At 36.9% G+C, this 25,851-nt stretch overlaps 1 protein-coding gene and 1 long non-coding RNA gene across 2 annotated transcripts in view; one reads left to right on the forward strand and one right to left on the reverse strand.

Moving 5' to 3' along the window:
- Positions 1-22,195, forward strand: part of LOC143369814 (uncharacterized) — a 129,498-nt gene extending 107,303 nt beyond the window's left edge. Inside the window, exon 3 of the long non-coding RNA XR_013085497.1 lies at positions 21,982-22,195. This is a non-coding gene — a long non-coding RNA (uncharacterized LOC143369814). The remainder of the gene's footprint in view (positions 1-21,981) is intronic.
- The window catches only part of LOC143369766 (phospholipid phosphatase 1), a 106,289-nt gene that overhangs the window by 77,360 nt on the left and 3,078 nt on the right, over positions 1-25,851 (reverse strand). The gene's annotated exons all lie outside the window — the stretch shown is intronic.

The following is a 25,851-nucleotide window of genomic DNA, read 5'->3' on the forward strand; positions in this document are numbered from 1 at the left end:
CCGTAAAGGGCAGGCCTGTCCTAGGGTAAACGCACCAATAAATGAACACTTAAGGCTAATGAATGAACACTTTTATAAAATTATGTTTGCAGCGCGATTGATTCCACGTGCTGTAAAAATCGTTTGGATACGAAGCAAGGAATTAAAAGAAGTCTCTAATTAATTACTTGCTTATTTTAATAACTTATTTTACTCGTTTTAATACAAAATGTCCATTCACTGGTACCTGTTCATCTACTGGTACATCCACCCTATATCCTCGTTTCATTCAACGGAAAACAAAATGTTTCTTCTCTCTCGGAGTAGGTGTTCAAAATGTAAAATATCATTATTAAAAATAATCATTATTTATTATTTTATACAAATGCTGTAACACTTTCAAATTTAAAGTACAGGCGTCTATGCATGTAATAGGACTGCTGGAAACATTTTATAGCGGTATTTTACAAAAGAAGGTCCTGAGGCGTTAAGTCTCCGATTTCAACGAGGTTTTGCACAATGGCAGATCTTGAAATTCAGAAGTCAGTGATCTCTGATTTAGTAAACGTAAAGGATTAATGGTTTATGAGATGCCTTTACACTTACAAGACGTATTGCACGTGAAAGTTGTAGAATGTAGAGAGTTCTATATCATTCCAGGTAGAAAATAGATTTTTTACTAAATTTGAGTCGTAGTGGTATCGACGGTTGCCTATGAGCAGGCTGTTTTTTTTACATGGATTCGAACCTTGTTACAAATTTCTTTACGATTGTTACGTGCGTAACGAATGGCCAGATCAGGGAAAGTTTTAGTAAGCAAACCCAGATGTAGTCCCGAATGTTGGCCGTGCATTTTGGCAAACAACTAAGGCGGAGACCTCCCTTGAGCTCGACACGCTCATCTGGCGAGGGACTAGGCAGTAACCCTTGGGCACAAGAGCAGTCCTCGAAATCGTGATGCCCAAGGGTTTTCAAGGCCTACGCTGTAATGACTTTCCGCCGATGCCAATGTCTGGACTTCGTCAGCAATGCACTTTGGATTGTGTGTATATTTGGGCTTTCCCTCCATCTTGGCCATTCGAGGGTAGAGGGTGAAAACCTCTCTACCCAGCATTTTAAAAGGAAGAGTTTTTCGGCGCGGAGCCTCAGTTGATAGTCTGGTCTCAAACAAGAAAGTTCACTCGTGTAATCTAATTATTCGTGCTACCGAAGTCCCTATCCCAGTTGTAAATGACTTAATTGTCTTGACACAAAAAGAGGGACACCATTTTATTAATAAATAATTTTATAAACAGAATCTAACTGTTGTAATTCGTAACACGATATAAGATTCTTTTGTGCTACTTTCTCTTATTATTATACAGATACTCACACACATACCCATCATATCTCACCCTATATGTAATATATTTAATTTATTAAATCGACCTCAAAGTAAGAATTCAAAATTCTAATTCGCATTAATATAAATCTTGGTTAATACACTTTTGTTTTGGGTGCATTCAACTGAAAAATTGTACACAGCTTGTTTAAAAAAGTATTATTATCATCATGTGCAAAAAATACTCGTCTAAATTAATATTTAATTTATAGAAACTATAGATTCAACTAATATTCTGTGAAATTCGGACTTCTCTTGCTCCATTCTTCTAGCAATATTTCTTTGAGCATTTCTGTAGTAGATGGTACTAACGAAAAATATATTAATCGAGGTTTATATCAATGTAAATAATAATGAGTAATTCTGAATTTATTATTACATAAATATTAGGTTGGCAAGGATGAAATTTGTAGTTAAGAATATTGCCAACTTTAGCAGCTTATTATTTGACATTGGCTTAATATTTTACCCTTCTGTTTTTTTTTGTTAGAAAGTCACATATCTCGCTTGTTAAAGAAATCATTGTATGCGCTACAAAATATTAAAAACTTTTTTAAAAATTAATTTTGTTGAAAATGGAACGGTCGGAAATTCGCACTATTATGAAGTACGAGGTCTTACGTGGAACTAAGGCATCGCAGCCGGCGCGAAACATTAATAGTGTATTTGGCTCTAGTGTTACTACAGAGCAGACAGTATCAAACTGGTTCGCCAAATTTCGTACAGGTAACTTTGACCTCACAAATGAGCCACGCGGTCGCCCAGAATCGAAGGGCAATAATGACGAACTAAAGGTCACCGTTGAGTCTGACCCATCTCAGAGTGCCTATGAATTATCGTTGAAGTTTGGTGTTAGCAAACAAACAATACTAACGCATTTAGCTCAAATCGGTAAAGTGAAAAAGTTGGATAAGTGGGTTCCACATGAACTGAGTGAAAAACAGAAACAAAAGCGTTTGGAAGCTTGCTTGATGTTGCTTCCTCGTCAGAAATCTGATCCATTTTTTAATCGAATTGTCACTTGTGATGAGAAATGGATCCTGTTGGAATGTGTACAACGATGGACTGTTCCTGGAGTTGGAGTGTCAGGGACTTTGGGGACCCGGTGACTTGTGAGTTTTCCTTTCTTTCGCTACAGGAGACCCAAAAGAGGGGAAAACGGTCTTCTCGACCCCTGCGCTTCTCAGTCCGAGAAAACCCTCCAAACGGTTAACTTGCATCGCGCTAAAGACTATTCTTTCCATTACTTTTAGTTTAAGTTTTACACAGTTCTTATTATTATACTGACGATCGACTGTGTAACTTTTATTTTCTTAAATAAATAAACATTATATTCTAACAGATCCAATATGACAATCGCAAACGTTCAGCACAGTGGTTGGACAAGGATGAATTACCAATACGCACTCCAAAGCGCAATATTCATCAGAAGAAGCTGATGGTGACTGTTTGGTGGTCTAGCGCAGGTGTAATCCATTATGATTTCATGAAACCCGGCTCAACGATCATAGCAGAAACATACTGCAACCAACTGGACGAAATGATGCAAAAACTGAAAGAAAAACAGCCTAGATTGGTCAACAGATCGACTCCTATCTCATTGCATGATAACGCTAGACCATACACTGCAAAAATGACTGTGGCAAAACTACAGGAATTGGAGTTGGAACTTCTTCATCATCCTCCATGCTCACCAGACCTAGCCCCCACTGACTACCACTTCTTCCGCAATTTGGACAACTTTTTAATAGGAAAACAATTTAATTCCGTCAATGCTGTAAAACTGGCCTTCCAGGAATTCATTGACTCTCGTCCGCCAGGGTTTTATACCACCGGCCTGAACAACCTGCCGCTTAAATGGCAAAAGGGTATAGACAATATGGGTGCATACTTTGATGAATAAAATAATTCCTTATATTTGTAAGTTATCAACTGTTGTGAATAGAAGTTTCAAATCAGCACTCGTTCTCGCCTCAATGTAGACTCAGTGCGTTCCTTTGTTCTTTTCCTCTCTATGCGAGTGAGTCTCTAAGAGTGTTGAGCCACCTGCTAAGCGGCGAGTAAGAGCGCATATAATATAATGTCTTATTTCCTATGTTTTATATCTTATTCTTATAATAAAACCATCATCAACCAACTTTGCCTGTTTTTCTACAAATTTCATCCTTGACGACCTGATAGGTAAAATTAATTAGTTAGGTTATTAATTAGTTAATTAATTAATAGATTAAACGTATGGGGTGGGTGGATAGTTTTGTGAGTAACTATGCGATGATGATACCACTATATTTATATTTCCACTAGCTGAAGGGGGGATCCTTTTGTAATCGGCAGAAGTCGAGGTTCTTTTTGGGAATTTTTTGTAAGGAAACTAAACATGCAATCTTTTTAAAACTTTCAAGCCATATTATTACGTACTTCAAGAAGTGAACAAACATTTTTTTTATATAAAATAATGTGGTAATTCCAATGGTAATACCAAGTGTTTCGGAGCGGCCAAGTTGTTCAACTGCGTGCAATCTAGGGTCCGTTGTATTGGTCTGAAACCACAGAACCAAATAGTTTTGTGTTCCTAATAAAATTACGCTATAGATGGACCTCAAAATTTAATAAGTTTTATTGCACAATTGACGTGAAAATTTTTAGTGTTAAACGCAACTATTTTTTCAAACACTCACCATTACCTTAATTTTTCATTTTTTAACGCGAATTGAGGGTAATTTTATTATATACTGTAATTTTATTTAAAAAAAAAACTATTTGGAAATTCAAAAAATTCTGAAACTTTGTGAATATGTAGGGGATTTCTTCCTGATTGCAACGCAATTGTTGTTTGCTACCCAAATTCACTCTAAGGGGTTGGAAGTGACCACTGAAAATCCGGTTATTTTCCGATTTTGCGTTGTAACTCGTGAACAGTAAAATAATTTTTTTACCAAATGATAAATCTAATTAAAAGAAGTAACTTTTACCTTGAAACTTTATTTCTATCTCTCACAGTTGGCGAGTTAAAACGCAAAATTGGAAAATAGCCGAATTTTCAGTGGTCACTTCCAACCCCTTTCGAGTGAATTTGGGCAGCCAACCAAAGTTGCGTTGCAATCAGGAGAAAACCCCCTACATATTCACAAAGTTTCAGAATTTTTTGAATACCCGGTTCAGGATTTTCCTTTGTTAGTTATAAAGCGACAAAATATAATTACCTACCCCTTATCAGAATTCTAAGAAACCGCCTAAAGCTCAGCCTTTTGTCCCACTTTGTGGTGTTGCCAGATGTAAAATGTGTAGTTCAACTACTGGGCTTTGCAGTGTTGTAGTGAAAGAAAAATAAGAAATTGTCAAAAAGTACTTTTTAAGCTTGCACTCCTTAATATTTGACTTTTTTATCAGGAGTGCCAATGATTGTGCAGTGCCAGCATTACTGCAGTTTACCCTAGAAACTTAGCTTTCAACGATCTAAAAGTTCTTTGGTAGTAGTAATTGAATTGAATGTAAATATATAACACTAGCCTCCCCCGTCTCGGCTTCGCCCAAGATATTAGCATGACGGATTCATGTTTATTGGAATTAATATATTTTAAGGAAATAAAGTATTTTGAAAAGAAAGCTTAATTTCTTCATATTATTTCGGAAAATTTGGGAGATTTATTTCCCCTCCAGCGCAACACATACCAGGCGCTTCTTCGTTCCATGTTAACCTTTAGAGGGTCGGGCTGACCACTATAGTGGCCACCTAAAAATTTAGGTACTTTGCCGGTCATTTTGGTGACATATATTCATAAATTTTAAGTAAATAAAATTTACAATTTCAATGAAAAAATCCTGGCCCTCTAAAGGTTAATAACGCGTTTTTTAGACATGCTACACAGCCTATGTCCGACCTAGAGTATCCAAGAAAGACGTGTTAAAATTTTAGGAAGATCGGTTCAATAGGTCTTGAGTTTTGCGCGAACATAAAAATCGGCTCTCTCTCTTTATATAATAGTATAGACTATTATTATCGTGACTTTTGTTGTTACGCTTTTGTAAAGTGGATTTGGACAATCATTGGTGTACATCGTAAGCTAGCACGAATAAGCGTTTCTTGGGAAAACTATGGGTTCAGACGATATGACTGCTAAAGAACATCGGCTGTGTCAGAAGCCGATTTTAATAAACCCAGGCCGTGAAAGCCTCAAATACCCCATTCGATTTTAATGAAGGTTTACGTATTTATAGAGCAGACCAAATTAGGGTGCATGTAGGTACTTAGCTGCGGAGGCACCAGCTTAATAAATGATAACTCCTCTTTACAGATCACGCCTCTGATCCTATCTAAACAGCTACTGGAGATATAAACAAATCGTTTTAGTTCACTAGTCTTATTGTTTATCATTTCTTTGTTAAACGAGTATATGTGTATTTAACAAAAAAGTGATAAATAATAAGACCCAATAAATAAATAACCCAGACCTCTAAAGAGCTACTGGAGATATAAACAACTCGTTTTAGTTCACTAGTCTTATTGTTTATCATTTCTTTGTTAAATGAGTATATGTGTATTTAACAAAAAAGTGATAAATAATAAGACCCAATAAATAAATAACCCAGACCTCTAAAGAGCTACTGGAGATATAAACAACTTGTTTTAGTTCACTAGTCTTATTGTTTATCATTTTTTTGTTAAATGAGTATATGTGTATTTAACAAAGAAATGATAAATAATAAGACCCAATAAATAAATAACCCAGACCTCTAAAGAGCTACTGGAGATATAAACAAATCGTTTTAGTTCACTAGTCTTATTGTTTATCATTTCTTTGGTAAAGGAGTATATGTGTATTTAACAAAGAAATGATAAATAATAAGACCCAATAAATAAATAACCCAGACCTCTAAAGAGCTACTGGAGATATAAACAACTCGTTTTAGTTCACTAGTCTTATTGTTTATCATTTCTTTGTTAAAGGAGTATATGTATATTATTAAGAAATAGTAAGAAATACGAAAATAACGTATTTAAATTCATTGTTTTCAAAAGTACCGAAGTTTTTGTAAATGCAAAAATGTAAGCTAATTGTAAGTAGTTTACACTATTTATCTAATCTTATACACTTACTCACAAAAGTTAAGAAACAAAACTAATCGTTTGGGAATGACTGTATAAAGTAAGTGGAGGACAGTCGGTTCACCTAACATAAAATGGCTATTAAAACTAATAGGGGAAAAGTGTCTAAAACGATTCCTCGGGGTAAAATGATTCCTGACTGTTCTGCGGCTATTAGTGGTGCTATTTCGTAATATCAATGTACAAACGTCCAGCTCATGCACACGTCAGGTGTCACACGAAGTGTCATGTAAATATCTACGCTGTTTGAGTTCTAAACAAGAAAAAATCAAAATTACTGCTTTTTATCTAAGGTAAGGTCTTTTTCAGTGTTGTGTAACTTTGGTCGTAAACTGTAAGCCGTCACACTAAGGTGTGGCAGCTGTTTTTTTGCGCGCATTTAATGACAATTCAACAATAATTTGTTGTATGTTTCGTGACCGCATGTAATAACTTGACGTTACATTCAACCACTGAATGTGAGTTGGATGTTTGGGGTTATATGATCTCTCTCTCTGGTAGGGTAAAATGATCCGAGGAATCTCAGGGGGTGCGCGAACAAATTTGAGTCTGTGTAGCTGATCTCATTTTCTTATGTTTGTTAGTTGATTTTAAGTATTTCTATTCATTGATTATTTATGTACCAAAAATTATTTAAGATTTGATTTTTTTGGAAGATTGCTTTAATTTATTATGTTCGCATATTTTGTGATTGAGTTTAATTTCTGTATTTATTTAAATGAATCAATGCTTTTCAATGTTCGTCTTATTTATTATCAGCTGGTCTAAATTGATCCTAGGGGTCATTTCACCTAGGGATCCCTCGTAGGGATCAGTTTATAAACATAGGTGTACAAAATGATATTTTAGTACGACCTTCACAAAAATGTGAATAAAAAATATAGTAAAATTGATCAGGTGGGGTTAAGGCAGGTAATATGGAGCATTAGATTTAAAAAAATTGTCAAAAGTAGGGTAATTTGTTTTTGTGTAATTAAAAAAAAAATAAAAATTTTTTTTTTAAATTTTTAAAAATTTTAAATTTTTTTTAAAAAATTGAAAAATAAAAAATAAATAAAAAATTAAAAAATAAAAAATAAATAAAAAATTAAAAAATAAAAAATAAATAAAAAAAATAAAAAAAATTTAAATTTTAAAAATTAAAAAAAAAACAAATTATAAAATTTTTAAATATTTTTTAAAAAATTTAAAAAAAAAATTTTAAAAATTTTAAAAAGAATTAAAAATTTAAAAAAAATTAATAAAACTGACATGAGGAGACGAAGGAACTAATGCATAATCATATTTACATAATGAAAAGTAAAAAAAAACTCCAATTGTTTTGCAATTATAGTAAAGAAATTGAAAAGAGGGGAAAAAATGGGTCCTAATATCGAACACCTAGGAAATTTGTAAAGAAAACTAAAAAATCTTTACTTTTTTTTACTAAAAATGAAGGTTTATTAAGTAGAAGATTCAAATAAATAAATATACATCCCTTTTGGAATTTATTCGTGCTTTCTGCGTCTCCTACACGTTGGACGCGTGAATAATACGTCGGAAACCCCACATTCTTCGTGTGCCCACTGAAAGCAGCGAATACATTGGGTCTACCTTTCATTGACATTATTTTTATAATTACCATCGCAAAATAAGCATTCCGCATCATCGTCGTCACCGTCATTATCAACTTCATCTTTGTTCCTCGGTATGTTCCATATTACGTACACACATGTCCCACAAAAAAATTAAGAATTATACCAGGCAGAAAGTAACTTTATTGGTAAACTATTGTTGAATAATCAAGAACACACATATTTAATGATAAATTGTATCAAAATAATACTTTGTAACATACCTTCACTAAAATATTTAACTGTTTAATGCACTTTTTCAGAAACGTTTACACCCCGCGAAAAATATAAACGTTTCTCTTTCAATGATAGATGCCCGACTGATGATCAGTTGCCAGTATCATCGTCTATTCTAAGCCAATAATAAGGTAGATAAGCTAACTTACAAAAACTACTTTACTTTTATTTAAATATTTTGCATTTGTATTTTTTACATGAATTACACCGTGCGGGGGTCGTTTTAGACACCTTACCCTTCTGATAATATTTATTTTACCAAAATAACCCTAAAATATTCAACATTAAAATGTTGATTCAGAAAAACTGGTCAATATATGCTTTAACACTATATTCGCTGAAAATTTGGTAGAAAACTGAAGTCATGACATCTGACCATCTCTGCTGAGGTGCTGGGAGAGATGGTTCTCGTCGTCGAGAGGGGTGATTCGCGTCTTTGGGAGAGATGACCCACATATTCATTCATGAAAGAATAACAAAGAAGAAAGCAAGAGTATTTACATCTACAGATTCATCGAAATTTGATTTATTTTCGGTAAACAAGTAAAGAACATATCAAACAAAAAGTGAACTACCTACTGGCGATTAGCAAAGCAAATGAACACCAAAGTGAACAAATAAAATAAATAAGCAAAAACATTATTTTAACAATTGTACAGAATAAACAGTCAAGTCCGAAAAAAAGTTGTCGAACTGTGTAATTGATACCAAGTACCGAAAATTTCGATATGTATCGATATTTTCTATTGAGTACTTTGATATCGAATTGATTGGATATCGTCAATAGTATCGGTGGTATCGATCCACTCAACTTTGATGAGGATTTAGATTACAAATTTAGACACGTTTTCAGTCTAGCCTGCGCACAGTGGTTCGAGTATACTACATGCTAGCTGGACAAAATTATTTTTCCGCGATATTGTGTTTATATGGGGTTCAAATTGTATCACAGTTTATTATTTCACCAAAAATATCAAAAAAATAAAAACGTGACTAAGTCAATAAAGGAAAAAGGACAAAACGACAGTACATATTGTACTTTAACTATATATTTAACATATTGTACTATAATTACCAGTTATAACATTATGATTATTCCTGTAATTTCTAAGTTTTCTATGGAATTTTAAAAAAAATTTCGAGTCACAGTTGACTCACCTAACATAAAATGGCTATTAAAACAGTATTTTACTGTATGTTCCACGTCGTTCCACGCTACAAGGGTTGAATGTATAGAAAGTAGAGACTTTCTAGTTTTTTTTAATCACACGATCGATCTGCAAAAATTTGCAAAACTATGTTTTGTGAATTTTTTTCGAGTGCGACGCTGGGCAGGAGAGGTAGCACAGTTGTTATATTTCAGAATTTATACGTATTATAGATTAACTATAACTATAAGTGTGCCTTACAACTATTAATTTCTTGTTAATTACATTACATTACATTATAGAGTCTGAAATATAACAACAGTGCTATCTCTTCTGCCGAGCGTCGCACTCAAAAAAAAATTCACAAAATATAGTTTTGCAAATTTTTGCAGATCGATCGTGTGATTAAAAAAAACTAGAAAGTCTATACTTTCCGTACATTCAACCCTTGTTGCGTGGAACGACGTGGAACATATAGTAAAACACTGTTTTAATAGCCATTTTATGTTGGGTGAGTCAACTGTGGCTCGAAATTTTTTTTAAACTCCACAGAAAACTCAGAAATTACAGGAATAAACATAATGTTGTAACTGATAATTATAGTTAAAGTACAATACTGTCGTTTTGTTCTTGTTCCTTTATTGAATTAGTCATATTTTTATTTTATTGATATTTTTAGTGAAATAATAAGCTGTGGTACGAATCAGGTTCGTTTCTAACAATTTGAACCCCATATAAACCCAATACCGCGAAAAAATAATTTTGTCCAGCTAGCATGTAGTATGCTCGGACCACTGTGCTGCGTCGGGAAAACCGAACGTCGCTACTGCGCAGGCCAAAATAAGTGCACAGTTTTGCCATACTGTGCAGGTGACCGGGCGGAGCGTGTGTAGCGGCCTTCATGGGGGTTCCTGATCCCACACCACCTTTGCATGTCGATGTTCAACGAGCCATACGTCAAATTTACGAATTATGTAAGTCGGGATGTACTTTTGGAACGATGTTAGGAGGATTTGCGCAAAATAATAATAAGCGTTACAATGCTCTTATATGGAAGATAGCTCCGAAAATCGTTGTTCGGTGATTTAAGAACAATAGAAGTAGCAACATATTGCAGCTTGTATTTTCAATGAAAGCTATACGCAAATAATAGATGTTCTAGGCTTGATTATCGGTCCTGAAACTCATACAGTAGTCGGAAACATTTTACGCAAAAGTAGCTCGTCTAATGAAACCACTGTTTTCAGCACAATGCAGCAGTTTCAACTATTTTCTTACTTGCGATCCTTAACCTCGTAATTCAAAATGATCTTATCCTCTCATCCTTATCCTCTCATGATGGAAAGAGTCCACCACCTTCTCGTAGTTTCCATCGAGCAATGACACTTCCCATACAGCACACTCTCGTTGCAGCAAAGTTACAGAATGGTTGCAGTGCAAGATTGCAATATTGCACGCAACGTTGCCGCAAGGGTGCAGTAATAATTTTATGTCCGCCTCCTGCAACGTTTCGGGCAGTAGGGCCAAAAGTATAAATAACGGTGTATGTATATGTGTGCAGAATCATAGAAGTATAAAGCTCGTGTTTGTTTTTCTCAAAGAAAATTTTTTTCCCCCAAGGGGATTCGAACCGGCGACCTGTAGCGTGAACACTTTTCCGCCGCAGCTACAACCACTGATTGATAAGAATGCTAACGTATTCGAACTTACACTCCTACCATGCAAAACATTAAACTCAAATTATTCAAAAACGAAGACTCATTTTGACAAACTCCATTAGGGTTTTGTAACACTAGTAGGTATGTAGTACAACTACCACCATGTGTCATTCTACGCATTAAAATATACAGGGCGACTCACCTAACATTTAAACTTAAAATATCTCCGTTGTTTCTAATGATACGAGAAAATGTCTCAGGAAAAAAATGATTACTAGACAAAAAGGACAACATATTATACATGGCTGAATTTGTATTTTTATTAGCTATAACGTTACAGTAATGAAAATACGTCATCCCATTAAAAAAACCATTGATGATCTTGAAATTTCGGGAAATATAACCTTGAGACAAAAATCGTCTCTGTCAGAATAATTGTCTCTCTGAAGCAAACATTGTTTTCGTTAGACATTTTCTCGTATCATTACAATCAACGGAAATATTTTATGTTCAAATGGTAGTTGCAGCAACATTGCGGCAACATTGCAGGAACGTTGCCGCAATACTGGCGCAACGTTGCTGTAACATTGTGGAAACGTTGCCAAACGTTGCCGTAACGTTGCAGAAATATTGTAGGAACGTTGCCGTGCAATATTGCACCCCAACATTGATGCAACTATGCAGCAATAATTCTATGTCCGCCCCGTGCAATGTTGCACGGCAACGTCGCAGCAACGTTACATCCACATTGCGCTGCAACCATGCAACAATGCAAGGTTACTGCAACCATCCTGCAACGTTGCCGCCACGAAGTGTGCTGTATGGGTTTTGTAATAAATAACACAGTTCGACAGCCACCTGGACTTGTAACATTCAATAGCCGTTTCTTATAGGTTTTCATGCCCTGGAAACGAATCTGCAAACCGTTCGTCGCCATCACCCTCAGTTTTTGAGAAATTCGATTTTGAAAAAAAAACTTCAAATTTTCAAATTTAAACATCTTTTGTGTCGAAATGGTAATACTTATTCGGTTGCTTGTTGCACCAAATTATTCTATGAACTCTCCCGAATACAACGATATAAGTTATTGGTGCATTATAAACATTTAAATATGTTTAAACAACGATGATATGGAAAAGGACACCCGAAATGCACCCATTTTTGAAGATATCTCTCAATTTATTTCCAAAACTAAGGGTCTAGGAGAAAATCTGACAATTTCACGCGATGCAGCAGACATTTTTCCTTCGGAAAGCATCAACAGAAGTGGTAAGTCACGTTTTGTTTTCAATACAGAAGCGAAATAGTTTGGCAAAACGCGCGGCGCCGACAGTGGTAGTCAACGGCGGCGCTCAGCGTAACACAATCGCTTAACGCGCGTGACTACCACTGTCGGCTACGCACGTTTTGCCAAACTATTTCGCTTCTGTATTGAAAACAAAACGAGACTTACCACTTCTGTTAATGCTTTCCGAAGGAAAAATGTCTGCTGCATATCGTGGAGTAGTCAGATTTTCACCTAGACCCTTAGTTTTTAAAATATACAGAAAAATCTGCAAAAATTGGTGCATTTCGGGTGTTCTTTTCACTTTGATCGTTATTTAAACGTATTTAAATGTTCATAATCCAATAATAACTTATAGCGTTGTATTCGGGAGGGTTCATAGAATAATTTGACGCAACGAGCAGCCGAATAAGTCTTACCGTTTCGACACAAAAGATGTTCAAAGTTGAAAATTTGCAATTTTTTTCAAAATCGAATTTCTCAAAAACTGAGGGTGATGGCGACAAACGGTTTGCGGATTCGTTTTCAGGGGACGAAAAGCTAAAAGAAACAGCTATTGACTGTTTCAAGTCCGAAAAAAGTCCAATTTTGTCGAACTTGTAATCAACGAACAGACAAACTGGTACTTACAAATCTGATTGTTGTAAAAAATGTGGCATTGGCCAAAAGTGGGTGAGTAAAATTCTTCTGCACGTATAAATGACAACTTTGAGATGGGTACGACACTGGCCGATATTGTTTTCAGACATCAATGAAGTAATAGCGGAGCGCGTGGGTCGCTTACCTGAAACGGAGCGCACCGTTGTCTTTAACAGCTTACTGCGACGTTGATTATGAACAGTATTGCCTAGAGATAGCCTTAGTTTACAGAAAACACTTCACCGAATATGGTATTACTTTTTCGAATTTATAAAATCATGACTGAGCCGAAATTTGCAAAATAAAAATTTGTTTATTATTTTCATTATTGTAACAATGATTTGTTGTGTCTTTTTACGACATTATACTTTATTTTCACACCGACTCACAGTGGTTGAAAACCCCCAGAAAGTTAGCAAAATTTTAATAACGCTTTTTCCCTCGGGAACCGATAGATAAAAACATATTGTTGCGAGCACCGTGTATAGCGGTAATCATGGCCTGCTGGTGCTCACATCTCAAGATAGAAGACGGCCGGCAAAGACCGAACGAAGCTGTTATCGATTTGCAGTCAATCTTGAACTGATAAGAATCGTGGACGGACGTATCAAGATATGCCTACTTAATATTTTAATCAAATTGTATAGTATAAACTTATAGTTCCTGTTGTGAATATTGCATTGTGTTAAACTTGAACTTGTGTTATTGTAAATAAATAATAATGCCCAACGAGGGGACACCTCTCCGCCGCAACAATATTTTTATACCTTTTTTAGTCTTTCTGCATATATTTTGAAGTAAAAAGTTCCTGTTTTCAACCATTTGTGTATGCTGTGTCCTGAATGTGTTATACAGGAAAAATGTTTTTGTCAATATAAAGAAAAGAAATTTATAATCATCGTTTCCATTGCTAATATCGGAGGAGTTGTCAAATGCAAGTTCATTTTCGACAGAAGCTGTTTGTTCTTCTTCTGATGTTTGTCGAAGATGTTGCACAGTAGTTGCCATGCGATTCTGGCAAAGCAAAATTATTTTTGTCATTATTTTTAATGTCATTTCTACTTATTTATAATTATTTTTTGCTTGTTTTTGTGTGTAAGTAAAACTACAGATATTCTCGGGTACAAGTTACTATTATCTGATTGTGTCCGTATTATAGTACTTGATGGGAAATATTATTACAATGTATAGTATAAATATGTAGGTATAAACTTATGCAATATATTCTTAATTTAAATCGCTAATATGATTTGCCAATAGAGCAATAACATCCGATGTTAGTATTGACAAATTACTTTGTGATATTCTGTGATAGTAGGTAAAAAAAATAATAGTTAAATATCTTCTTAAAATTCGGCTATGTCCTTAAAAAAATAAATTTCTCAGTAACCTGCAAAAACCAGCAAAAGTTGTCCTTAAATTCTTTTAATGTTAACGTATTTGTCAAAGTACCAGAAGAACTAAATATTACAGTACTTCCTAGTGCAGCGTTGCCCCGATGGGCGGTCCCAGAGCACGAGCATCCATTGCGTTTTCCAAAGCTCGCGTGGAAGGGGGCGCTCGAAACCAATGAAGTTGCGGGCACGTAACGGATGGGGAAAACTCTAGTAATGTGCGTGTAGGCTCGTACCCGTAGGTTTATATAACTGGGACTCTTGGAGCCCCAGTGTTCTAAACTTTAGGAATTGGGAAAGTAAACAGGAATTGACTAATGATTAAACAATAATATTATATAATTGGACGGAATAGACTTGAACAGTCTCACTTACACCTCTGATTAACAAAAATTCTCAATCCTCTATTTGTTTGTTTGTTTGTATGTATGTTTGTTTAGGTCAAATCTAGAAACTCAATTTCAACCCACTTCCCACTATCCAATGGACTTGAAACTTTGCCCGCATACGTAGTTTGGATGGCAATACAAATTTATGAAGAAAAAGAACCCCCCCCCCCAGGGGTTTAAAAAATTACCTAGTCATCAATAAATATAACCCATAACCACAAATCCAAACGACTTGAAATCAGCCTATAACCACAAATCAAATCAATTTAATCGACATGAAATCAGCACACTACTAGAGTTTTCCCCATCCATTACATGCCCGCAACTTCATTGGTTTCGAGCGCCCCCTTCCACGCGAGCTTTGGAAAACGCGATGGATGCTCGTGCTCTCGGACCGCCCATCGGGGCAACGCTGCATTACACGTTGCTAGCTCCCCTTCTTTACGCTCTCTGATCCTCTCCTTATTCCCGACCATACGATCCTTTCTCGTCCGCTCTTTCACCTGCTCTCGCTCCTTTCAGCAATTATCTTATCACGTACTCGCTTCTATCTTACGGCACACTCGCACGCCGTATCGTTCGCTATCGATTCTCTCCGTCTCTCCCTCTCCCTCTCCCTATCTCACTCTCTCTCCCTCTCACTCTCTAGGGTTTTGATTTTCGCGCAGCAACTCGAACACACCGCGGCCTTCTTCCTCCATGCCTAATTAGTTATTAATCTCCCTAACCTCTAAGGTCAGTGGACTCTCAAGCCATTCGTTCGCCTTATAATTAAAAACGGTGTCGTGAAGTGTGCGACCCGTAACTTGGTGACAACTACTATTAACCTTTAGAAGGCCGGGATTTTTTCATTGAAATTGTAAATTTTATTTACTTAAAATTTATGCATATATACAATCAACATGTGCGGCTAAGTATCCAAATTTTTACGAGGCCACTATAGTGGCCAGCCCGACTACGAACGGTTGGTCATATACTGAAATTTTTAAAATTTGAACTTTAGCGGTTCAAAGGGTTTTTGATATCGCTAATCACGATTCTACGGCCAGAGTCAGGGATTGTAACCGCCGCCTAACCCTAACCCGAACCGGGTTAACAGAGGAAAGGTTAACCGTAGTAACCCCGAAGGAACGGCTCCCAAAGAGTACAGAGAGCCGGTTAACCCGCTCAGAGCGGGTTACAAGTGACATACAACATTCTGCGTCCAAAATCCGCCTATGGTCGCTCCGCGCTCGTCCACCGCTGCGATGCAACTGCATTTTAACAAGAACCGCCTTGCATTCAATGACGCCAATCACTTGCAGGGTTTTGTTTCTCGGTCTAATTTTTAATCTCTCGAAGAAAAATGTGACGAATTTTCTTGAGTTATACCCACGACATTACATACAAATCATTTCTTGGTCAAATTGCATCACCGTGGTGGATGAATGGCCTATAACAAATTTCGTAATAATTCTGTAGGAGTTCTAAAGGTAATTTATTTATTTATAATAAAAATAATATTTTGTAACACAACTATTATATATGAAATTCAAAGAATATTGTCATTTTTTTCAAATTTAGAAACATGTCACCTTCGAGTAGAAATTTGACAGGCGATCTCTGACAGGCGTCGCTCTAGAATTGCTCTGTACAATACAGTATCTACATATACGTACATATTGACTACAGACTCTGGAGGACGAAATGAGCCGACGATTCGAGGTTTGTAAAGTTGGCACCCCCAAATGCGATGGTCAAGTACGAAATCCCCTTCCCCTCTTCGCCCTACGAGGCACAATCTCCTCCCTCACATTTAAATCTAGATATACCTCACTCCCCAAAATCCCTCTTAAATCGAGACCACGTCTCACCCCCTCTCTACGACCCACCAAATCAAAACCACCCTCACCCCTTTCCAATCAAAACACGCAAAGTCCATCCAATGGGTTGAGTACCTCCTTTTCGAAAGCCCCAAATAAAAACCCCGGAAGTCCTATTGTAACGCATATTTCGCAAATGAGTCATCAACACGTTCTAATTGTAGACCACATATTTTGCACATGAGTCATGGTGCATGCCGCGCATACCCCTCGTACCTAAACACTGTATAAATACAAGGACCTCAGAAGCCGTAGATCTTTTCTACGGAAACAACTTGTTGAACAAGTATATTAAACCAATAATCTCAGTGAACAAGTGCTAATATCAAATTCAGTGCGCCACTGATTATTATCCGACGACATCTACTGTAAGCGACCATAATTACTTATCATACAATAGTAATAGCGTATCATCCCCATTTATATTATTGTCTATTGCTTACCCTTATATATTTTTTCCATTATTGCTTATTGCTTTATATTATATTAACCCTTAACTGATATACTGTTTTTGGCAAACGTGGCTGGTATACTGGGGTCGTGGCAGACCCCAAGTAAAAAAGGACACAGAAATTTGTAAAGTCGACCCTAGATCAACCTCTATAAATATTTTGTTCTTAGGTAATGTATAAAATAATAGAAACCTAGAAAGTTAAACTATTATTATAAAATTAATTAGAAAAACAGTTTACAAGCTTAGACAACCAAAAATTTTGCAGCGAACTTTGCGTGCCTGGCGTCATGAGCGACCCCAAGATACCAGTTAAGGTTTAACATTGCTAACGCTTATTGCTTTTCATATTACTGTCTATTGCTAAACGCATATTGTTATATATTATTACCTATTGCTAATACTTATTGCTTTTCATAATATTGTCTATTGCTATTACTCACATATTTCATGTGCATACATATGTGGCTATTGCTTATCGTTTATATACATGTTTATGTGCTAATGCTTAACGTCCCACGCATTATTATAATACTACCGCTATCGCATTATCAGTGCATGGCATATCCTTGCGCGTTAAACTAAATAAACGCTCTTATCTTAAATAACGTATCAAATTATTGTATTGATCCTTCGGTTACGAAGACTCCAAATCATAACAAGCCAATGCAACAGCTGATCTCGGTTCGTAAACGCCGGGATTTCTTATAGTGTTTACAAGGCGTAGTTTGGCATAGGTCTTTATAGGACCATATGGCTAGGCATATTCAAAGAAATATTACGTGTAGCTTCTTATTTCAATGCAGCGGTAACTATGGCGGTGACTATATCAAAGAAATATTACGTGTAGCTTCTTATTCCAATGCAGAGGTAAATCCAATTACCGAGCCTTTAAATACAAACCACCTGTGGTCTAACGGGTGTCACCCTGGTGCACGATTATTGTTTAAACCTTCCCTGGTCGCTCAGTGCTACGAAGCTGGCCTTCGCGCCTGAAATCTTCCTCACCCTCAGTGCTACGAAGCTGGCCTTCGCGCCTGAAATCCTACTTATCCTCAGTGCTACGAAGCTCGCATTCGCGCCTGAATTCCTCCTCACCCTCAGTGCTACAAAGCTGGCCTTCGCGCCTGGAATCCTACTTTCCAAGTGCTACGAAGCTCGCCTTTGCGCATGAAATCCTACTCATCCTCAGTGCTACAAAGCTTGCCTATGCGCCTAACATTCCCTTACGACCCCACATTGTCATTGTCCTAACCTCCACCACCCAGACGTGACAAAGTATCTAGTACTGGAAAACTGAAGAAGCCGTTAAAAAGTTTGAAATTTCTTAACCTTCCGGTACTCGCGCCTATTTTTGTAACACGAGCACTCGCGTCGTGCACTGAGCGCACGGTCACGTATTATTAACCTGCCGGCAGCCTTTTTAGTTGAAAAAATCAGTAGTGTACCCAGCACCCCTATGTATTCTTCCAGCGGACATTTTTGCATAATGCTACGTACTTGTCACGTTCAAATACAGTTTGGAAGTGTTTCTGATTGAATGAAAACGAAAGTATACCGCGTATCTTGCCAGCGACCGCGCTCGTGTACTCACAAGTACGCCTCCAATTGCTTTGGTTTTTTGATATGTTTTAGAGGGCCGGAAAATAACATATACGTATTTTTTTATTTTGGCCTGTTTGCATGTTTAGGGGGTGAAACCACCCCTCAAAGGTTTTCAGGTGTTCGCCTCCGATTGCTTTGGTTTTTTGATATGTTTTGGAGGACCGAAAAATAAGATATACGTGCCTTTTTATTTTGGCCTGTTTGCATGTTTATGGGGTGAAACCACCCCTCAATGGTTTTCCAGTTATCCGCCTCCGATTGCTTTGATTTTTGGATATGTTTTAGAGGGCCGAAAAATAACATATACGTATTTTTTTATTTTGGCCTGTTTGCATGTTTAGGGGGTGAAACCACCCCTCAATGGTTTTCCAGTTCTCCGCCTCCGATTGTACTGGTTTTTGGATATGTTTTATGGAATCGAAAAATAAGATACACGTGTTTCTTTAGAGCGGCCCGTTTTCATATTTAGGGGGTGAAACCACCCCTCAAAATTCATAAGGGGTATAAAATTTTGTTGAGTCAAATTTCATATGGACAAACATATCCAACAACCAAAACAATCGGAGATGATCACCTAAAAATGTTATACCTTGGGGAAGCTTTAACCCCCTAAACATGCAAACAAGCCTAAATAAAAAGATACCTGTTTCTTATTTCTTATTTCCTCTAAAACATACCCAAAAATCAGAGCCATCGTAGACGAACACCTGAAAATCATGTAACTTTGAGGGGTGGTTTCACCCCCTAAACATGGAAACAGGCTAAAATAAAAAAACACGTGTATCTTATTTTTCTGTTCTATAAAACATATCCAAAAACCAAAGCAATTGAAGGCGAACACCTGAAAACCTTTGGGGGGTGGTTTCACCCCCTAAACATGACAACAGGCGAAAATAAAAAAACACGTATATGTTATTTTTCGGCCCTCTAAAACATATCCAAAAATCAAAGCAATCGGAGGCGAATACCTGGAAAACCATTGAGGGGTGGTTTCACTCCCTAAACATGCAAACAGGCCAAAATAAAAAAATACGTATATCTTATTTTTCGGTCCTCTAAAACATATCCAAAAATCAAAGCAATCGGAGGCGTACAACTGGGAAACTTGTGAGTACACGAGCGCGCTCGCCGGCAGGATACGCGGCATACTTTCGTTTTCGTTCAATCAGAGACACTTGCAAACTGAATTTGAACCTGACAAGTACGTGGCATTATGCAAAAATGTCCGCTGGAAGAATACATAGGGGTGCTGGGTACAATAGATCACGGTAAAACGGTTTTTTCAGCCAAAAACTGAACCCGCGCGAGTACCGGAAGGTTAAATTTGCTGGAATTGCTGAAATTTTTTTCTATGGAGTTCTTATGGGAAAAACTATATGTAACTAGTTATTTACTCATTTCAGTTCCCATCAAATTTTTCTCTTTTATATCACCGAAATTGAAAAGTCTCGATTCACAATTTTGCACAAAATAAAAACATACAAACTTTGACATGTGTTTATACACAGATCAGCTCATATTATTAGTTTACAAGAAATATATAAAAACTCATCGCATTGTGTTGCGTCTCGAGTAGCCTAGATCAAGGCTGAGCAACTTGTTCGCCGCCGCGGGCCGCACAGTCCCCACTACCAGTGAGCCGGTTCCCCCACCATCAGCAGATTAGCCGCCACTCCATGTCCCTTCCTTTTACTCCTACGAATGCAGTCATGTATAGGTATAGCGCACACTGTAGGAGTTAAAAGAGTATGGTGGGGGTCGTTTTCCTGCGGCCCAACAGAGTAGGCAAGTCGGGGAACGGGCCGCATGCGGCCCATGGGCTGCGGGTTGCACAGCTCTGGCCTAGGTAGCTGCTGAGGCAGACGCGCTGACGCGGCGGTCGAAATCGCGTCTAGGAAAACAGATGCATGCTTCTCCATAAGAGCGGTGCTCAGGATTTGGCCGCGGTGGCGGATCGCATGTAGAAAATCTTACCTTTAGGTTTAACCTCGAAAAAGATTCATCCCTCTATCTTATTCCTATCAAAAGTTCTACAGTTTTGACACAAAAAGGAGCAGTTTGTCCCACTGTGCGCCGTGGGGCATTTCGGGTCGAATCGCGGCACAAAACATTTTCTGACTGAAACCATATATTTTCCGCTTTTTTTCATTTCATCCGTTGGAACGTATATTTGCGGTCTTCTTGATACATAATAATTAATGAAATTTGTTTATTTAACTATATTTGTAAATCAATTTTTGGGGAGCATTTGAAATCATATAAAATTGAATAGTTATAAAATCTTTATTTATGTTACTTCAAAACTATTTAACAAACATGTTTTAATTAATTTTAACAAATATTACAAGCCGCCTTCGTTGCAATTGATCCTTACGATTTACGACACGCACCAGCTTCACTCTGAGAACTCCTCCACTGGTTATGTACAAATTGGCGATAATATCGAGCACACTATACATAGGTAAAAACTGCTCCGCTCCTTTCGCATGTAAATGTGCCTACTTCAATTCCTTTAAGTTTCAATGGCAGGAAAGGCGTTTTTGTAAAAAAAAGCGCGTCCTGTACCCGTTCTCGACTCTTTAACTACCAAAGTAGCAGAGTTGGGCATTATTCGACTAAATTTTCATTCGAATACGTACCTATTCGTATAAATCCCCAAGATTTATTCGCAAATAACGAATAACGATTTTATTCGACGAAAAATTATTAGTTATTCACGAATAAATCTGTACCGTTATTCGAGCCAGATTTATTCGAATAAGAATTTATTCGTTATCCGACCTGATTGAACGACGAATAAATGTGATACCCGACATCTATCGATGGAAGTCTGTACTGTGTCCAACACACGTTTGGACGTGTGTGGCTGGACGCGTGTGTTGGTCGGGTGTGTCTGGACGACGAGCTATGACAAGAGCAGAGTTAGGAGCGATGGGGCGTAAGTGATGGAGGGGGAAACGCCTACAGGAGCGGTGGGCAAGTTTTGGCCAGTGCCAAGCCAGTCGTGGCCCCAACGCGAAGCCAGCCGCGGCTAACCAGTGTCGACAATCTATTTCCCGGCGACGCTGGTTGGCAGAGGCTGGCTTCGCGTTGGGTCCACAACTGGCTTGGCGCTGGCGTCAGTTCGCGCGCACATTACCACCGTTCCTGTAGGTGTTTCCCCCTCCATCACTTAGGCCCCATCGCTCCTAACTCTGGACAAGAGTTACTTAACCTAAAACATTCCCTAGAAGCTTTTATTTGTTGGGAGTTTGTTGGACCAATAACGTGTTATCCGTTGGCCAACTGTTGAAGTGTCCCGCTACTTTTAAATGAGCCAAAGATTGTAACCAACGCAGGCCCAAGTGTAGGTTCCTTTCCATAGGCCCAACTAAACCCACATAGTACAGACGTCTGAAAGACGTCAATTGTACGTCCGTTTTAGGTCTGGACGGCTTAAGGGCGTCTTTTGGGCGTCTTTTGGGCGTCTTTAGACGTCTGTGTACTATCTGGGACGGATTCTTTCCAACAGACGTCTTAAAGACGTCCAGAAGGCGCCTTGAAGAATTCAAAAGACGTTATAAAGACGTCTTTTTCAGGCCTGGTTTAGGAAAAAAAAATTGGCAGTGAGGAGAATCGAACCCAAACTTTCCGCTTACGAAACAACCGCTGTTCGCACTTACCCAACACATTTCCTTGCAAACACTTCTAATTTCTAGTTACATAACTAGTATTAATTGTTTATAAAATCTGCGCAGTGACGCGAAATATTCTACAAAATATCATTCGACCTTTAGACTGATTCCTTAAAATTTCACATTCATCTTAAGACAGACGTCCTCATTACGTATTTATAATTAAGAAAAGAAAAATCAGAACTTGGAATATAATAACAGATTTTTGGATGTAGCAAATGTTCTAACGTTTGTAAGACGACATATAATCAACGTTGTAAATTTTTTGATAATTAACCAACCATAGTAATTGTAGGCCCAACATTGAATATTCGTTGGCAAACTGTCGTAAGTTTTTTGTCGGCAAATTTGTAGGCAAAACACTAACTATATCCCAACTAATTTCCAACTGTTGGCTACAGTTGGCCAACCAAAAATGCGACTAGGGTTAGGTCTCACGGGTGTCACCATACATCGCCGAAACCACGTGATCATATTATTCATCCGTTGAGTCGACTAAATTTCTATATGAATAAGAAATTAATCGAATAAATTTTCAGTCACATATAAAATCATTCGTTATTGTCGAATAATTTCATTTTATTCGAATTTTTTATTCGAAGATTATTCGAATAATAATTTATTCGAATTTTTTATTCGAAGATTATTCGAATAATAATTTATTCAAATACTTATTCGAATGAAAATTTAGTCGAATAATCCCGAACTCTGCCCAGTAGCAGCTACTAGCAGCCATTTTTTTCTGTACGATAAAGGTAAATAAGGATGTGATGCATAATTTGTTATTATCATCGGATCCTTACATTCGAATTTGAGATCACAATGGCCACCTCCGTCTATCGAACTTGAAAAAGACGCAAAATATCTTTTGTCCAATTATGAAGAAGACACAGAAGATGTAGAATATAAGAAAGAAAGCCAACATTAATTTTCTTCTTTAAATTTGAATTGTTTAATCTATGTTTATTTTTTACTTCATCTTCCTTTAATGATATATGAAAAAACTGGTTAATAAACTCGTTGTTTCGGAACCAAGAGTTCAGAATTTGTTTGTTTTCTTTTTAATCCCTAAAGGAAAATTTGAAAATCTACTCTGTGGCATTTGAGTAAACTTATTTCCCGACAAAACGAGCAAAAAAAGAAAAAAACCTATCCACAAAAATAGTCTATACGAATTTTACCCACAAAAAGGCAGTTTGAGCGCTATCACCAACAAAACAAAACCGGATTGATAGCGAAGTCGCAAATAGTTGCAGCTAATTCCTTTCTGAACTTATTTATTACGTTCTGACTCACATTCCAAATGCAAAATATATGGTTCGGAAAAATTCGATAAGCTTTTATTTACTAATAAACAAAAATAAAAGCGTAAAATAATAAATTACGGTTTTGACTTCCTCCAATATTTCTGAACGCTATTAGGTTTTCTAATCAGACATTAAATTGATATATTAGACGTTTCTGATTGTACTAAACTCAGTAGAAATTCCCAATTTTCAAGCATTGCAAAGTTGTATTTCAAACATCCTGAGGTGTCAAAAATTCGTCTGTTTTATGTTTTCCGTTATTACCAAGTGCCACTTAAAGATTTTACGTAAAAAAAAACTACTTAGATAAGAAAAATCTTTTCAAATTACCCCCAAAGATTGTTCTACTAAAGTTTTCATCAAACTTCGTCAGAAAAAAAGATAGAAAAAAACACGTTTTGGTCGCAATTCAGGTATTTGATATGTATATCAGCAAATTTAATCCCCGACAAAACGAGCAAAAAAAAACAAAAATCGGTTGAGAATTGACGGAGATACGGAATTTTGTCCACCAAAAGTTACTCTGAAACCACTGTGCGGCGTCTTAAGGGGCCTCCAGACGCTGATACATATTGCAGTGAGTCATTGATACATGCATCTTGCATCTTACTCACCCTCCTGCCTGGTGAGCAAGGTGCCAGTTTCATGAAACCTGTATCATCAAGCATGTACCAACGTTTCATGCAACATGTATCAGCGTCAGGAGACTCCTTTAAAGACGTCCATTTTACGTCCTTTTTTATCTGAACCTCTTACGACCTTACTCGGACGTTTTAAAAACATACCAATCGGTAAGTCTTAACGACGTACAGGAATTATGTCTTGCAGACGTATGTCCAGGGCCGTTCCTGGCGGGGGTGCAGAAGGTACCCCCGCACTTGGGCGGCCAAACCTAGGGGCGGCCGCAGGCCGTTTATCATATGGGACATTCCATGCGAACTCGGACCGATTTCGGAGTAAGTTTTCGTAGATTGCTGAAATTTGAATATTTTGTAGTCTTTAGTGATATTTAAACGTACCTCGAAGGATTTTTCAAAATTTTGAACAATGTCGATTTTACAGCTGTTTGAAATTAAGTGCTAACTTTTTTTCAATACATTATAGCTATGGAAGTTGTAAACGGATGGAGATGAGCTTTGCGGTGCTTATAGAGAAGACATTGAAGTTTAAAGAAAAAATTATTTCAGTTTAAAATTTTTTTTTAACCATTTTTGTGCAATTATTTTAAACAAATGCAGGTTTTTAACATCGGGCGCGATTTTAAAAATCTGAAAAAAGAGAATATAGTTCTATCCTTCCCCTTGATGTACAAAATTTCAAAAATATGGACATTTTAAAATTGGCCCTGTAAAAATTGCCGAAATTTGACGAAGCGGCTATACCTGATATTCTTATACAAGATTCTCAAAATTGGTAAGTATTTGACAAAAAACTGAAGGAGAAAAACTCTTACTGTTTTTTATATCCAACATAATACGGTATCTCAATTTTGGTGTTAACAATATTTTCCTTGAAACGAGGGTGACTTTTATTTTTTTAAATGGAATACTATATATTTGATTACCGAATATGAAAGCGACTGTCGAGACAAATTCAACCATTTGGTACACTATGACCTTCAAGGCCACACAAGGTTAGGAATGAAAGGAAGGAACTCAATCTACTAAATATTAGTTCAATATATTTACTCTATTCCTAACCTTGTGTGGCCTTGAAGGTCACAAGTTACCATATGGTTGAATTTGCCTTGACAGTCGCTTTTAAATTGGGTAATCAAATATATAGCATTCAATTTAAAAAAAAACTAAAAAGCACCCTCGTTTCAAGGAAAATATTGCGAACACCAAAAATTCAGATACCGTATTATGTTGGATATAAAAAACAGTAAGAGTTTTCCTCCTTCAGTGTGTTTCAAATACTTACCATTTTCGAGAATCCTGTATAAGAATATCAAGTATAGTCGCTTGGCCGCTGCGACTACCATACGGCCCGACCAGTCGAGCCGGTGCTAGGCGACGCAGCGTCATCTTTCGGAAATTTTTGCAGGGCCAATTTTAAAATACCCATATTTTTTAAATTTTGTCCATCAAGGGGAAGGATAGAACCATATTCTCCTTTTTCA

This window comes from Andrena cerasifolii, chromosome 6, assembly GCF_050908995.1.
Source record: "Andrena cerasifolii isolate SP2316 chromosome 6, iyAndCera1_principal, whole genome shotgun sequence".
Taxonomy (NCBI): domain Eukaryota; kingdom Metazoa; phylum Arthropoda; class Insecta; order Hymenoptera; family Andrenidae; genus Andrena; species Andrena cerasifolii.